Raw genomic sequence first — 15,242 nt, forward strand, 5'->3', positions numbered from 1 at the left:
AAGACTTTGATAAGAACATAGAAAATAAATATCAAGAAGATGGCAAGATATTCTGGAGGTTTGAAAAAGCTCAGAAATGGAGGAAAGAGTGCTGTAAAAGGAATTAGAGATTATAAAGGCGACAATCAATTGCAAAAGACACTCTAGGTTCCAAACCCAAAATAAACAAATAGTGGATAACCCAAGAAATCATAGCTACCATAGAAGAGAAAAGAGAGGCCAAGATACTTGTAAACCAACAAAACAATGAAGAGAATAGAGAAAAATACAGAGCACTAAAAAATAAAGTTGATAACCTATGCAAAAAAGCCAAAGAAAAATGGTTAGAAGAAAAAGCTAAGAAATGCCAAGAAGCATACCAACAAAACAACCTAAAAGTCTTCCATGATACTGTAAGAGAAATTACAAAGGAATTCTCAGCAAAAGCAGTAACAATGATAAACAACAAGATGACTGAAACTGGGAATATTGAATATATATAAGAAAAATCTGTGTAAACCATTTTAAGACTATCTTCCACCAAGGAAACAAAACTACAATGCCAACAATAGAAGAAAATAATGATAACCCAAAAATTTTACAAGAAGAAGTTAGATACGCAATAAAACAGATGAAAAACAATAAAGCACCAGGCATTGATACTATCCCTACTGAACTGTGGTCATATGGAGGCAGCATATCAATAGAATATTTAACAACCCTATTTAATAAAATACTACAAACAGGAGAGATCCCAGATGACTGGAGAACTGGAAAGATCATCCCAATATACAAGAAAGGAGACAAAAGAGACTGCAGAAATTACAGACCAATCAATTTACTCCCTCACACCTATAAAATATTCATAAGAATTATACAAAATAGATTAAAAAACACCTATGAAGAAATGATAGGCATAGAACAAGCTGGTTTCCGAGGAAACTATTCAACAATAGACCAAATTTTCACATTGCACCAACTAGCAGAGCTCAGCTGGGAAGACCATAAAGCTGGGAAGACCATAAAGAACTATATTGTTGTTTTGTGGACTTTAAACAAGCTTTCGATAACATCAACAGAGAAATCCTTCTTAAAATTCTACTAGAAAAAGCAATAGACAAATATATAATACAGTTTCTGATAAAATATTACTCTAAGACAAATGCAATAATTAAAAAGGACACACTCACAACAGAACCCATAGAGATCCAAAAAGGAGTAATGCAAGGATGCCCATTATCCCCATGCCTATTCAACATATATCTAGAAGAAGTTGTAAAGAAAGCAATAGACAATCAGTCTGGAATCAATGTCAACGGTTTAAACATAAATAATATCAAATATGCAGATGATCTCGTCCTTCTTGCGAGAACCCCAAATGAACTACAAAAATTGATCAACAAGCTAAACGAAACCTGTAAAACATATGACATGACAATAAATATACAAAAGACAAAAGTGATGAAAATAGGGAGGAACATCCATCTCAGCCACCCTAAACGGAGAACAAGTAGACAACTTCATATACTTGGATCAAAACTAACAGAAACAATAGATGAACTCAAAACAATCAAACACAAAATAGCAATAGGATGGACCACCATGGGAAAATTGCAGAAAATCTGGAAAACAAACAAGATATCTAAACAAGCCAAAATCAAATTATATGAAGCAATAATTATACCAACAGTCATCTATTAAAAAAAGAGAGGAGAAAAAACTGCTGGCATTTGAAATGAAATGCTTAAGAAAAATAAATAGAACAAGTTGGATAGAAAAGAAAACAAACATCACAGTCAGACAAGAACTATTGTATAAAAAGACAATAATAGAAAAAATTAGAAAATAACAACTGAGATGGTTTGGACACACTGTACGCATGGATGCAGACAGACAGACTTCCTAACGTCCTAATCAATACTTTTCCAACTGAAAAAAGAAGACCTGGAAGACCAAGAATTACCGCTGAAATTAATAAAGAATATCTCGGGATGCAGAACATATAAGGAACTTTTTCGAACAGCAAGGAATAGAGAAGACTGGAAGATCCTGTTCAAGAGAAGACTGGAAGATCCTGTTCAAGAGAAGACTCAACCCATCTTAGATGGAAGAGAAGAAGAAGAAAGGCGACATGAAAACTGGAGAAAAGGATATCCTTGATGTATGGAGTAATTGCTTTGAAAAACTGTTAAATGAAACAGTCAATAACAGCATGGTAAAAAATCCTCAGTAGGCATGCAATCAGGAATACATATCCATATTTGAAGTAGAAAAAGCCATCAAAAGCCCGAAATGTGGAAAGACAGCTGGAATAGATGATATCAAGTATGGAGGTATAAAAGTCTTAAAGTGGCTGCACTGCATAGTTCAGAGAGTCCTAAGAAAGATTAGTGGTGTGAACAGATGGCATCATTGGCAACATCATATTAAAAATGAGGATATTAGGAAGGAACTTGACATTGTTAGCATCCAGGAATGTGTTAGTAGAGCTAATCTGGGTCTTTTTTTCTGCCAGGTTGGCAGGAAAAAGACCTAGAGGAAGACCAAGATATAGATGGACTGATACAGTTAAAGTGCCTTAGAAGACAGGAATATGAGATTTGATAATTTTGAAGTCTTGACTGATAACAGATTGATTTGAAGGAAAATTGTAGATAGGAAGTTAGTGGTGATGTAAATTTTTCATGTAGTACTATCATATCCTGTACACCCCTTGAGGGTACATGTCAGGAATTTGATGATGATGATTGGCAGCATAATCTTAATTTTCTTGGTTTACAAAAAAAAAAAAATAATATAATAATAAATAAAAATTGACTGCTGCCATTTTTATTTTATTTATTTATTTGAGATACTTGAAAGTTCCATATTTTCCTTATCCCTTCAATTCACGCATATGCTATAATTCTCTATCATTCGAGTAGTGTTCTGTCCTGCATGAAATCTACTTTGGACAATAACTGCACTGAGTGCTGCTTCCTTATTTTTACATTTCTTTGTGTTTTTAAACTTCAGGTTGCTTTATTTTAATTTTGAAGCTAGAGTGAAAAAATTGAAATCATAAAATTTAAAAAAATAAAAATGAAATTATTGTCTATAAGTTTTAACTTACCAGGAAATTATTAAATGTGATCTAGATTAAAAAGAAAAAAAATAACATCATACATTGCAGCATGAAAGTCTGTTAACTATTGGTAGCTTTTTCTTTCGTTAAAATAATGAACTACCTCATAATAGACTTGAAGTGGCTAAGTGTAATAGCACTATGGCTTATGGCTGTTTTGTTGTACTTGATTTGTAGTCATGTAATATTATAATTGAATGTGTTATATTTAAAGATAAACACAGTTTCATTAATTCATAATAAAATTTTAATTGGCCATGATCTCTATGATACAATATTCATTTTTCTAAAATAAAAATTATAATAAATTAGATGTTTTTTTTGTTTGTTTGTTTCAGATTTGTAAATTTAAATTTATGAAAGGTCTCCAGTCTTGCTATTTTTCCCAGGACTTCATAAGACAAGAAAGATTAGATAAATTCCTAGTTCAGACTAAATAAAGTTTTTTTTTTTTTAATATTATATTATAGCATATAGTCAAGAAATTGGGTCTTGGAGAAGAGCGGGTGGTCGTATTATGTGTATATGCCCCGCAAGTTGGCTGTACAGCAGAGGAGAAAGATGAGTTCTGGAACATGTTAGATGAAGAAATGAGGGAACTGGAAGAAAACGAGATGGTGATTGTCGGAAGAGACTTGAACGGACACATAGGGAGACAGAATAGAGACTGTGAAAGGGTGCATGGTGGCCACGGAGTGGGAATGATGAACCAGGAAGGAGAGAGAGAGGCAGTGGACTTTGCAGTAGCGTTTGATCTGGCAGTTGTGAACTCGTTTTTCTACAAGAGGGAAGAACATTTGATAACATTTAGGAGTGGTAACAACAGTTCACAAATTGACTACATTTTGACTAGAAGAAAACATCTTAAGGTTGTGACAAATTGTAAAGTAATTCCAACAGATCAAGTGGCACAGCAACACCAACTGCTGTGCACAGACTTTAAAATAAGATCGAAGATAAGAACCTCTGGAAGCCATAGGATGAAGACAATTAAGTGGTTTTGCTTAAAAGAAGAGAATGTGAGGAATTGTTTTAGAGAGAGGGTGTTAGAGAGGATTTCAGATGGACTGGAAAGTGTACAAGATTGGTGGAAACATAATTCAAAAGTAATCCTGAGCTATGCAATCGAGGTGCTTGGTGAGACATCTGGAAAGATTAGAGAGCAGAAGGAGGGTTGGTAGTGGAATAATAATGTACAAGTGGCAGTGACAGCTAAGAGGAAGGCAAAGCAGAAGTGGGATGAGTCAAGACTGGAAGAGGACAGAGAGGTGTACAGAGAGAGAAAGCAAGAACCCAAGAGAGTTGTGGTGAAGGCCATGGCATATCAAGATCTGTATGATCAATTAGAAACAAAGGAAGGACAGATAAAAATTTACCACTAGTGAAATGTAGAAATAAAGCAGCAAAGGACATCTTACATGTGAGGCAGATCAAAGATGCTGTAGGAAGAGTATTATGGAGGAATGTGAACATAAGAAACAGATGGAGAATATACTTTGAGGGACTTTTGAATAAGGAAAATGCAAGGACTCACAGAGAAGATGGACAGCCTTCTGAGGGGATGGTGCAGAACATCAGTAGAGTGGAAGTGACGGAGGCCATGAAGAGGATGAGGAATGGAAAATCGGTGGGCCCCGACAGGATTCCAGTGGAGGCATGGAAGGCACTGGGGGGGGGAGAGGGAATTGACCTGCTGTTGGACCTGTTCATTAAAGTTTGCCAACAGAAAAACATACCCAAGGAATGGAGGGAAAGTACTCTTGTCCCCACCTACAAGGGTAAAGGGGATGCACAAGACTAAGAATTACAGAGGAATAAAGTTGATATCCCACACAATGAAAATCCTAGAAAGGGTTCTTGATGGAAGATTGAGGAAGGAGGTGGAGATTGCAAAGGAACAATTTGGCTTCATGCCTGGTAGATTAACAACAGATGCTATCTTTGGGTTATGGCAGATGATGGAAAAGTTTTGAGAGAAACAATGGGAGCTACATCTGGCATTTATTGATCTGGAGAAAGCATACGATAGAGTGCCAAGGCAAGAAGTCTGGAGGTGTCTGAGGGAGAAGAAGGTTCCGGAGAAATATGTCAGGTTGGTGCGGGAGATGTACAGAAATGTGAAGACCAGTGTTCGGACCTGTCTGGGACAGACAGAAAGTTTTCAAGTAACAGTTGGCTTGCATCAACGGTCAGCGTTAAGTCCGTTTCTGTTTAATATTGTGATGGAGGAGGTGAGAGAAGATGCGCCTTGGACAATGTTGTATGCAGATGACATCTTGCTGTGTGCAGATTCAAGAGAAGAAGCAGGAACTAAACTGGAAAGATGGAGAAAAGTACTGGAAGAGAGAGGTATGAGACTGAGCAGAAGTAAGGCAGAGTATATGCGTTGCACAGTGGGCGGTAGCAAGGAGACAGATCTGGAGCTGGAAGGAAATGTCATCAGGAACGTGAGGGACTTAGGTTCAACAGTGGAAGAAGATGGAGCTGAGAACAATGTGGGATGCAGGATACAAGCGGATTGGAGGAACTGGAGGAAGATGGCTGGAGTGTTATGTGATAAGAGGGTACTGATCAATCTGAAAGGCAAAATCTATAGGACAGTAGTGAGGCCAGCTATGATGTATGCTATAGAAACTGTGGCCCTGAGGAAAAATAACATCAACAGGATAGAAGTAGCAGAGATGAGAATGCTTAGGTGGATGTGCGGTGTGACCAGAAAGGATCGTCTGAGAAATGACTATGTGAGGGGAACAGTGAAAGTTACGAACTTAGGAGCGAAAATACAGAAGGCAAGGTTGAGATGGCTTGGTCATGTGATGAGGACGGAGGATGAATATGTGGGAAGAAGGGTCATGCAGATGGATGTGCAAGGAAGGAGGAAGCGTGGGCGGCCAAAGAAGAGATGGAGGGAGCTGGTAGAAGAGGACTTGAGGATGAAGAACTTGGATATGGTGACAGCCCAAGACAGGAGGATGTGGAGAAGACTCATCATCAACAGTGACTGCACTTAAGTGGGAGAAGCTGCAGAAGAAGTCAAGAAGTTATGGAAATATTACAAGGTAATAATATCTGTATTTAAGTGCTATAGATCTGGTAAAAAGTATATGATAATTGCTAAGAAAAAAAGTTGTTCAAAATTACAGTTATATAAGTGGAATTTTATTAGAGCAGTATATATCCGAGACTTAAATTGGTGAGCTATTAGAATTGAAGAATGTACAAGAAGATGGCTTGATGTAATTTTAATACAAAGGCACCCTATCTCCACTGTTATTCATCATTCATATGGATTGCATTATGCCTTATATCAAAACCATAGATATTCAGCTTATTTCTTTACCTTATGCATATGATGTTGTACTTGCAAATAAATCCCTTACAAGTCTTCAGTACATTTTAACTAAATTGAGTAACTGCTATAACAATTTGATATGAAAATCAGCAGTAGAAAGATGAACTATAAAAATAGGCAATTTAAATGGAAAATATGATCTGCATTCTTAATGAAGAAGCTATAGACATTAAAGCTGGCCTGGTTGACTGAGTGGATACCAGGGGTGGCTCGTGCATAGGCACACCAGAACTGAAGCACCCCCAATTTTTCTCGATATATTAATTTATTTATGATTTTTTAACGATGCTTGTGACATAATGATTAATATATACACGTTTACACAAGAATAATGTTTAATTTGCCAAATATTTCGGTCTGAATATTACAGACCATCTTCAGTGGCTACATAGGAATAGTTTTAAAAAAACAAGGTGGAATACGAACAATTGATCACACACATAGAACGAGCCTCGTGATGTCATATCACTAAGTATTAGAAGAGTAAACATTTTTAAAGTCATAATTAAAGATATTAATTCAGGAATTCATATAATAATCTTAAATAACATTAGATTAATATAGGAAATTTACAAAAAAAAAAAAATAATGTGTTATCTTGATTAAACTTTCCCAAATTTTTGATATAGATATACAGTCATTACGATTATTCAAGTTAGGACGTTGAGGTAAGGCCTCCACACTTTCTTTAAATAAACATTCAAATTTGTAGCAACATCTGTGTAGGAGGAGCGTCTTGGACCAAAGGATGTTGTGGCTTGTTTCTAATCCATGCTGAGCTAATCCAGATTTCTCGAGTTTGTGTTGAATTGATGATTGAGGCTCTTGAATTCTCTTTTCTATAGAACGTCCAGTTTGTCCAAAGTAGGAAAGGTTACAATTACAAGAAACTTGATACACACCAGGTAGAAACAAGGTTGAGCGTTTATTTTTAGATGAAGAAAAATGGGTGGATAATTAGTTAATAGGTGTATAAGTGACTGTTAAATCATATTTCTTCAAAATTCTTGAAATTGGTTCTGAGATCCCGGAAATGTAAGGAATTGGAACTCGACGTATTGAATCTTTGCTGTTCTATGTTGGATTGTAAGAATCAAAAAGATGTGTACTCTTTTCGGAGAAGCCATTTAGTTTCATGTGATGTTTGATAGTCGAAAGTTCTTTCTGTAATAAATGAGAAGTTGAACAGTTAGTTTTGGCTCGTCGGATTAAACATTTTATGATTCCTGTTTTTTGACAAGGATGATGAGCAGATTCTTTGAGAATATAACGACCTGTGAAAGTTAGTTTTCTGTAAACTGTTGTTGTAAGAATACCTGAAGGTGAACGGATAAGAAAGACAACAAGTTATCTAAAAATGATAACTTGTTGTCTTTTTCAATCTCCATGGTAAACTTTATACGAGGATGTAAGGAATTGATACTGCTTAAAAAGGAAGGTAAGGAGTCTCTGTTGTGAGGCCATACAGCAAAGACATCTATATATCTAACCCAAAAGGATGGTTGAGGGAATATAGATGAGAACAGGACTTCTTCTAGATGTTCTAAATGAAATTGGCAAGAGCGGGAGCGAGGACTTCCCATGGCTGTTCCTTCCACTTGGTTGTAAAATTTGTTTTGACATAAGAAATATCCAGAGTGCATTACGAAATCAAATAACTTTATAATATCTTGTGGGAAGATGTCAGCAAGTAATTCTAAAGTCTCTTTGAGAGGTACCTTCGTATATAAAGATTCTATATCAAAGATAACCATATGATCTGTAGGTTGTAAAGTGATGTTTTTCAATTTATTTAAGAAATCAGAAGAGTTTTTCAAAAAAGAGCATGAAGATGTCTCATTGACTGAGACGAAATATAGGAAGAATTAAATTCTGTTTTTAATCCTTTCTGAGTGCTGTATACAATCCAGTAAGCCTCCAACATGAAGTTCCAGATAATTGGATCGTCAACGTATCTGGTCGGCCTTTAACTAATAGTGAAACACTCATCCTCTCAAAAGGACATGATTTCTCTATAGTCCCTAAAGAGATTCCATATCTATATTTTCTAGTTAATATCAAACGGAACCTCATTCATCTGTCAAGTGAAAAAGGTAATGCTCTCTGTCTAGAAGTTGCTTCTTCGCTACTTAAAGCCAAGGTTCCTCCTTCGAACATATCTCCTTCTGAAAAGAAAGCTATACATTCCTTAAGAAACAACAGTCACCTCATCATTACTAAAGCTGACTAGGGGAAAGCGACAGTAATTATGGACTCTTCAAACTATAGAAGAAAACTTTCCCTTTTACTTCGAGATTGCTCAACATACCAAGAACTCAATTACGATCCAACCAACAGACAACTGAAGAAATTAAATTCCCTGCTAGATGAGGTCATAAGTTTGGATGTAGACACTATTGAAAGACAAAAATCTCATTTTGCAAGGCCTCCTAGGTTTTATGGTCTACCTAAAATACACAAGGCAGATATTCCTCTTCTCCCTATATATAATGGATTGTATTGATTCTCCTACTTATTGCATAGCCAAATATCTATCTAAATGATTGAAATCACACATTGGCAACTCACGCTCTTTTTTGAAAAACTCTTCTGATTTCTTAAATAAATTGAAAAACATTACTTTACAACCTGCAGATCATATGGCTATCTTTGATATAGAATCTTTATATACGAAGATACCTCTTAAAGAGACTTGAGAATTACTTGCTGGCATCTTCCCACAAGATATTATAAAGTTATTTGATTTCGTAATGCACTCTGGATATTTCTTATGTCAAAACAAATTTTACAACCAAGTGGAAGGAACAGCCATGGGAAGTCCACTCTCTCCTGCTCTTGCCAACTTTTATTTAGAACATCTAGAAGAAGTCCTGTTCTCATCTATATTCCCTCAACCATCCTTTTGGGATCTCTAGACCACTCCATAGTGGACGAAAGACCGTCCAACTGAGCTTTGGCTCCAGTGATGGGGCCCCCACCACCGAGCAGAACCGCTCATATTCCAGGGAAAAGCAATCACCGCCAAAGCCCCTCACCGGAGAACACCCTCCGTGGAGACTCAAATTGCATATAGACGATATCTTTGCTGTATGGTCTCACAACAGAGACTCCTTACCTTCCTTTTTAAGCAGTATCAATTCCTTACATCCTCATATGTAAGGAATTGGGTTGAAATCCAGTGAAAAGGATCTGTTTTAGAGTCATTATGATTTATGGTTTAAATCATACTGGACTTTATATCTGTTCTCTGTCACATCACCATTCTTATTATTATTACATGACACCTCCAAGGAGTTCAAGGACTCACCAAGGGAGGGCACCTACTCTACAACTCTCCATCTCCACTACTCAATCCACCATCTACTGTGAATCACAAATACCATCGGCTGTCCACCACCACTAGTATTTTCACAGACAATCGCAAACATCCATGCCCATGGTGGGATTCGATCCCACAGCCTTTTGGCTGACCACTCTGCCACCAGGCTGGCATTCTTGTTAAATATCTGACACCATTCATCAGTCTCACTCCTACTGAAGCATTCCTGATGCAAGAAATAAATTTTATTAAGACCATCTTGTGTAATTGCTTCATCCTTTGTTGACAATGTCATCGATGATTATGGAGTTTCTAATTTGGCAGTCTCATAGGAAGTTAACATCTGTGTATTTCTCAAAGGATTGCCAAATTACTTAGCTCTTTGTTGAACTTGTGACTTTTTTTTTCCTTTCTAGGCTCTCATAAGGATAAGCTTACATCTCTTGCCAACCCCCAATGTTTATCAAATATACACGTGAGCAATCTTACTTTGGTCAGATTGGCAGACCTTTTCCTTGTGATGAATACTTCAACTACATCGGGTTTCACGACCAGGATCAATCTGGTCTTGCTGAACCACACAACAGCAGTTGTGAACTAAAGTTATTCCCTTTATTCGGGCCCTTATACATACATACAATACATATAAATTTTCAATCTGTTTAAAAAAATGGCGACTAGGTGGCAGTTAGCTGGCAGGTTTGTTCATGAATGCTCAGGTTACAGATTTTCCCCTAATGAATTGCAAAATTTGTGTGCTGTAGAAGTTGTGTACCTGCAGTGTTTGTAGTGTGTGCACTTGTTTGTTTGTTTGTTTGGGTTTACGTATAAATCTTAATTTAGAGCTAGGTATACTGACCAGCATAGAAAGCAAGATGGCAGCATCTTTGTCTCTGCATGAGTTGAATTTTGATGTAGCCATTTTGTAAAATGTGAGGTGTGCTATATGTGTATTCATTAGATTAGATAAGTTATGGATTTTTAAGGCAGGTGGAGGGAGGGAATGTGCAAAGCACAATTTGAATGCAGAGTTGGTATTGAGAATGTAATGAGAAGAATGGGTGTTCCTCTGATAGTGAAGAGAGATATGGTGAAAGAGCAGTGAATGTGTAAGAAAGTTATGAAAAAAAGCAAGCGAGTGAGTGATGTGGTGAAAGAAGCAATCAGTGATAGTATGAATGACATAAGCAACATGAGCATTATAAAATTTGATAATATCGAATGTAGTACATATGTGTGATGGCATGGTGCAGTGTAGTAAAATAGAAAAAGATGCGAAAGACAGTGAAATGGTAGAATAACAAATGAAGAATTGTAAGTAAGCTAGTGTGCAAGATATGAACACATTGAGAATTTCAGAAAATAATTGGTAAGGTTTTGAAAGGAATTCAAGCATATGCAGAGTGAAATAAGATATTTAGAGAGAGAGAGTTGGTGCTGCAAGAAGGAAGGTGCCAGTAGCAGATGAGTTGAAGGTGGACGATTGCAGTGGAATGGTGGAAAGTAGTTTAGTGCTGTATGAGGACTCCTTTACATTGACTGAGGCAATGTAAAGGAGAGAAAATGTAGAGGAGTTGACTGTGCTAGTTGGAACAAATGATTTGCAAGAAGTGTGAATGAGTTAGCACTGGGTTTGCAAGTGTTGCTAGAGACAGTGAAGAAGTGTCAGAGGGAGAATTGTGGATGCATTGCCAAGGTATGGTAGTGGAGAACTGAGGAGATGAGCAATGATCACGAATGGCATGATGGCTAGAACGTGCAGGAAGAGAGAGGATTTGAGTATATGGATATATGAGATAAATTTGAAGGTAGGAGAGAGTTGTTTGCTGCAGATAGTCTTCATTTGAGTGAAAAAGGTAGTGGGAAGATGGGTAGATTGTTAAGGAGCAGAGTGTGTAGTCAGTTAAGGAAATGTAAACTAGATGATGGAACTGTGGGTGTAAGATACCAGAATTGGTATCTTACACCCATAGCCAAAGTGCTTACACAATATACTGGCAACATATTTTCACACAAAAAAAACTCAGCCCACTTTAAAGCCAGTAGTATCGAAAACCTTGCACTCCAGCACACTGACATAATGGTCAGTTTGATGTCTCTTCTTTATTCACTAATGTCCCACTCAAAGATAACTTGGACCTCATCCAAGCCATATTTCCTGCCGATATCTCAGTCCTGTTTCAGTTCACCACAAACCTTAGACTATTTTGTTTAGCAAGGACAATTTCATGTAAAAAGTTCATTCAGACAGGCAAACTTTTTCATGGAGACCTTTGAAGAAAAAGCTTTAAACTGTCTCTTATAAACATACTGCATGGCTACGCTATGTGGATGATGTGTTCTCCATATGGCCCCACAATTTACTAACATCTAAACAATCAACACCTTAGGATCCAGTTTACCTTGGGAAAGGAAAACGAGTCTCCCATTTCTCGATACTGATTACATGAGCCTGATGGATCCCTGGCATTCTTCATTTACAGAAAACCTACACATACAGGTAGATACATTGACCAGCAGTCACCCTTCCTCCCAACAATATGGAATAATAAAAATCCTGTATATAACAGGGCAAAATTAATCAGTCTGATAATAGTGCCCCAACTGCTGAACTTGACATATCCTCAACACTTTCTTAGCCAATGGCTACAACCCCTCCAAAAAATATTAAAACCGTATAACTACAATACCCCCCCCCTACTTCAGAGCAGAGATTCTCAAAATCTATCACCATTCGATATATCTGGGGCACATCTGAAAAAGTGACAAAAATTCTAAGGAAATACGACCTTACAACCACTTACAGACCACACAAAAAAAAAAAAAATTAAAAAATATGGACATATTTTATCCACTCCAAAGACCAGCCACGTCCCCTAGATCTACCAGTAGTATACTAGGTCCCTTGCAGTTGCAAACTGTCCTACTGGGCAAACATATCTGAACACAAGAACTACATCTGGTTTCACCAATACAGTCACTCAGAACTTGCTGACCATTCTTTGGACATTCCAGTGTATCCCACCATAAGATACACTAGAAGAAGTCCATTATATTACACTGCAGCAAATAAAAATATGAAAAATTATTCCTTGAATCTGCCTCAGCCCTGAAAAACTTTCCAAACCTGAACAAATTTGGGTACATGAGATCCCTCCTCAAATGTGAGAAGCATATATTCTAAGATCATCAGCTCAATGACCAAGATTACCCAATTTAACCAACTAGGTGTGGGGGGGGCACCATTTAGGACTCTAGGCTCAACTTCTGTTACCTTTCTTCAGCCTCATTTGCCCAATATTAGTGCCTGTGTGCACATATCATTGTTTTTTTTTGTGATCCTGATGATGGCAATGTAACATTGCTGAAATATAGGAAAGAATTAATTACATTTTTTTATAATTATTATTTTAGTATACATTGTTATTTCCTGAAAAATTAATAGTTATGAGTAACCAACTTATAAGCTTATCTACAAGAGTTAGGAATAAGCATGCAAACTTTATGGCCTTGATACTGAAAGTCAGTCCACACATCATTGGTGTTAGTGAGAGGTGTTTAACAGAAGGTGACATACAGGAATAGAATGTAATGCTTATAGTACTTTTCAAAAAGACAAAAAAGATAAAAGAGGAGGTGGAATATTACTGATGATTTCAGAAGAGGTCCTTTCTTCTGAACTTGAAGAATGCAGTAATGATAATGGCTTTGAGGACATTTGGTGTGAGGTTGAGGTAAGCACAATTTTTAGATATTTAGTGGGATGTTTCTACATGTCAGAGAATGGCAAAAGAGAGAATTCAGAAATTTTCAGAGAGATAAACTAGTGAGCAACAGGAGGAGGATGATAATGGGTGACTTCAACTATAGTAGCATTGACTGGAAGCAGGAAATAACGTGTGAGTAAGGAGATCAAGTTCCTTCGGCTACTTAGAGATGGCTTTCTTATGCAGCATGTAGTGAAGCAATACGTGGGACCAGTGCTACTTAATAATATTGTCTCATATAGTAAAAATAAAGGATGTTGCCATTTGGGGAGAGTGATCATGAAAAGTGGCTAGGCAGGTACAAGCTTCACAGAGCAGAAGCGATGTGTGGAATTACAGAACAGGAGACTGTGATAAATTAAGAAAACTAGTTGGTGAGGTGAAGTGGTTTAATCAGTTGAAGGGGAAAAATCAACAGAGCAGTGCCTGGAACATTTTTCAGAATCATTTACTTATGGCAATGTCAGATTGTATTCCTAAGGTTCAGAGAATAAATAAAGTAGAAGTAAAATGGATGAATCATGAAATTATGTTGGAGCTTCTGAGAAAGGGCATTATGAAGAAGATGTCCAGAACAGGGTGTCCCTCAAGCAGCAGCATGAGGAGTATAAGGTGCAGCCTAGAAAGTTAATGCAAATAGTAAGGAAAGAGAAACTGGCATTTGAACAGTAAATTGGCTGAAGCAGTAAAGCAAAACCCTAGAGAATTCTACAGGTACGTTTCTAGTACACAAAAGGGTGAATGTGGAAGGCTGACTTTAGTTGCTAGAGATGGAACACAAGTCACATTTGCTAAAGGTATAGTGGAAATATTCCATTAGCATATTTCATGCAGCGGGGGAGGAGGATTAGAGTGGTGTAGAATAGCAATAGAAAGGAAGACAGAAAACCGACAGTTCAAGAATGGGAAGTATTTAGAATATTAAGTAACCTGGATGTTAATAAGGCTGTTAGACTGGATAGATATTGCCATGTATACTACAGGAATGTGCAAAAAGAGCTGGCAGTGCACTTGGGGATAAAATAGTGCCACTACATAAGGGAGAATCCATGTCAGTAGTGTCCAACTGTAAGCCAGTGTGTATATCAAGTGTAGTGGGGAAGGTGTTAGAGAGGCTGGTTAGAGACAATACAAACCTGGATTGATGAGAATGAAAATATTTTGAGAGAAAGCAGCATGGGTTTCTTAACACATTGCCAAAGTTGTAAGGGTTACCCCAAAAAATTGTTGATATTATAATGTGAAGAATTAGGATAAGGAGGTGATAGATAGTTCTGCAATATAAGGCACTGATTAGGTCTCATTTGGATTTCTGTGCATAGATCTGGTCATCACTTCACAATAAGGAAAGATTGGAGAAAGTGCAAAGGTGAATAACTAAGACTGTCTCGGGACTCTGGAATATTGGGTATGAGGACAGACTGAGGGAATGTAGTTTTTGAAATTTAGCAAATGGAAAGAGGAGGGGGTGATATGATTGAGGTGTATAAGTTGGTGAGAGGAGCCTATCAAATAAATACGGGAATATTATTGCATAGAATAATGAGGGTTGCGAGAACGCGAGGCCATCCTTGGAAGCGAAAAGGAGATTTTTTGCTTCGCAGGTAGCTAATGAGTGGGATGTATTGCCAGAGTGGGTGGTGAATGCTCCAACACTGAATGTCTTCAAGGCAAGATATAGTTAATGTAGTTTGCGAGGGT

At 37.1% G+C, this 15,242-nt stretch overlaps 1 protein-coding gene across 1 annotated transcript in view; it reads left to right on the top strand.

Annotated features, from left to right (window-relative positions):
* Positions 1-15,242, top strand: part of LOC150107788 (protein-tyrosine sulfotransferase 2-like) — a 95,783-nt gene that overhangs the window by 17,704 nt on the left and 62,837 nt on the right. The gene's annotated exons all lie outside the window — the stretch shown is intronic.

This window comes from Typopeltis vanoorti, chromosome 4 (genome assembly GCF_054136105.1).
Source record: "Typopeltis vanoorti isolate ZY-2024b chromosome 4, IOZ_Tvanoo_1.0, whole genome shotgun sequence".
NCBI lineage: Eukaryota > Metazoa > Arthropoda > Arachnida > Uropygi > Thelyphonidae > Typopeltis > Typopeltis vanoorti.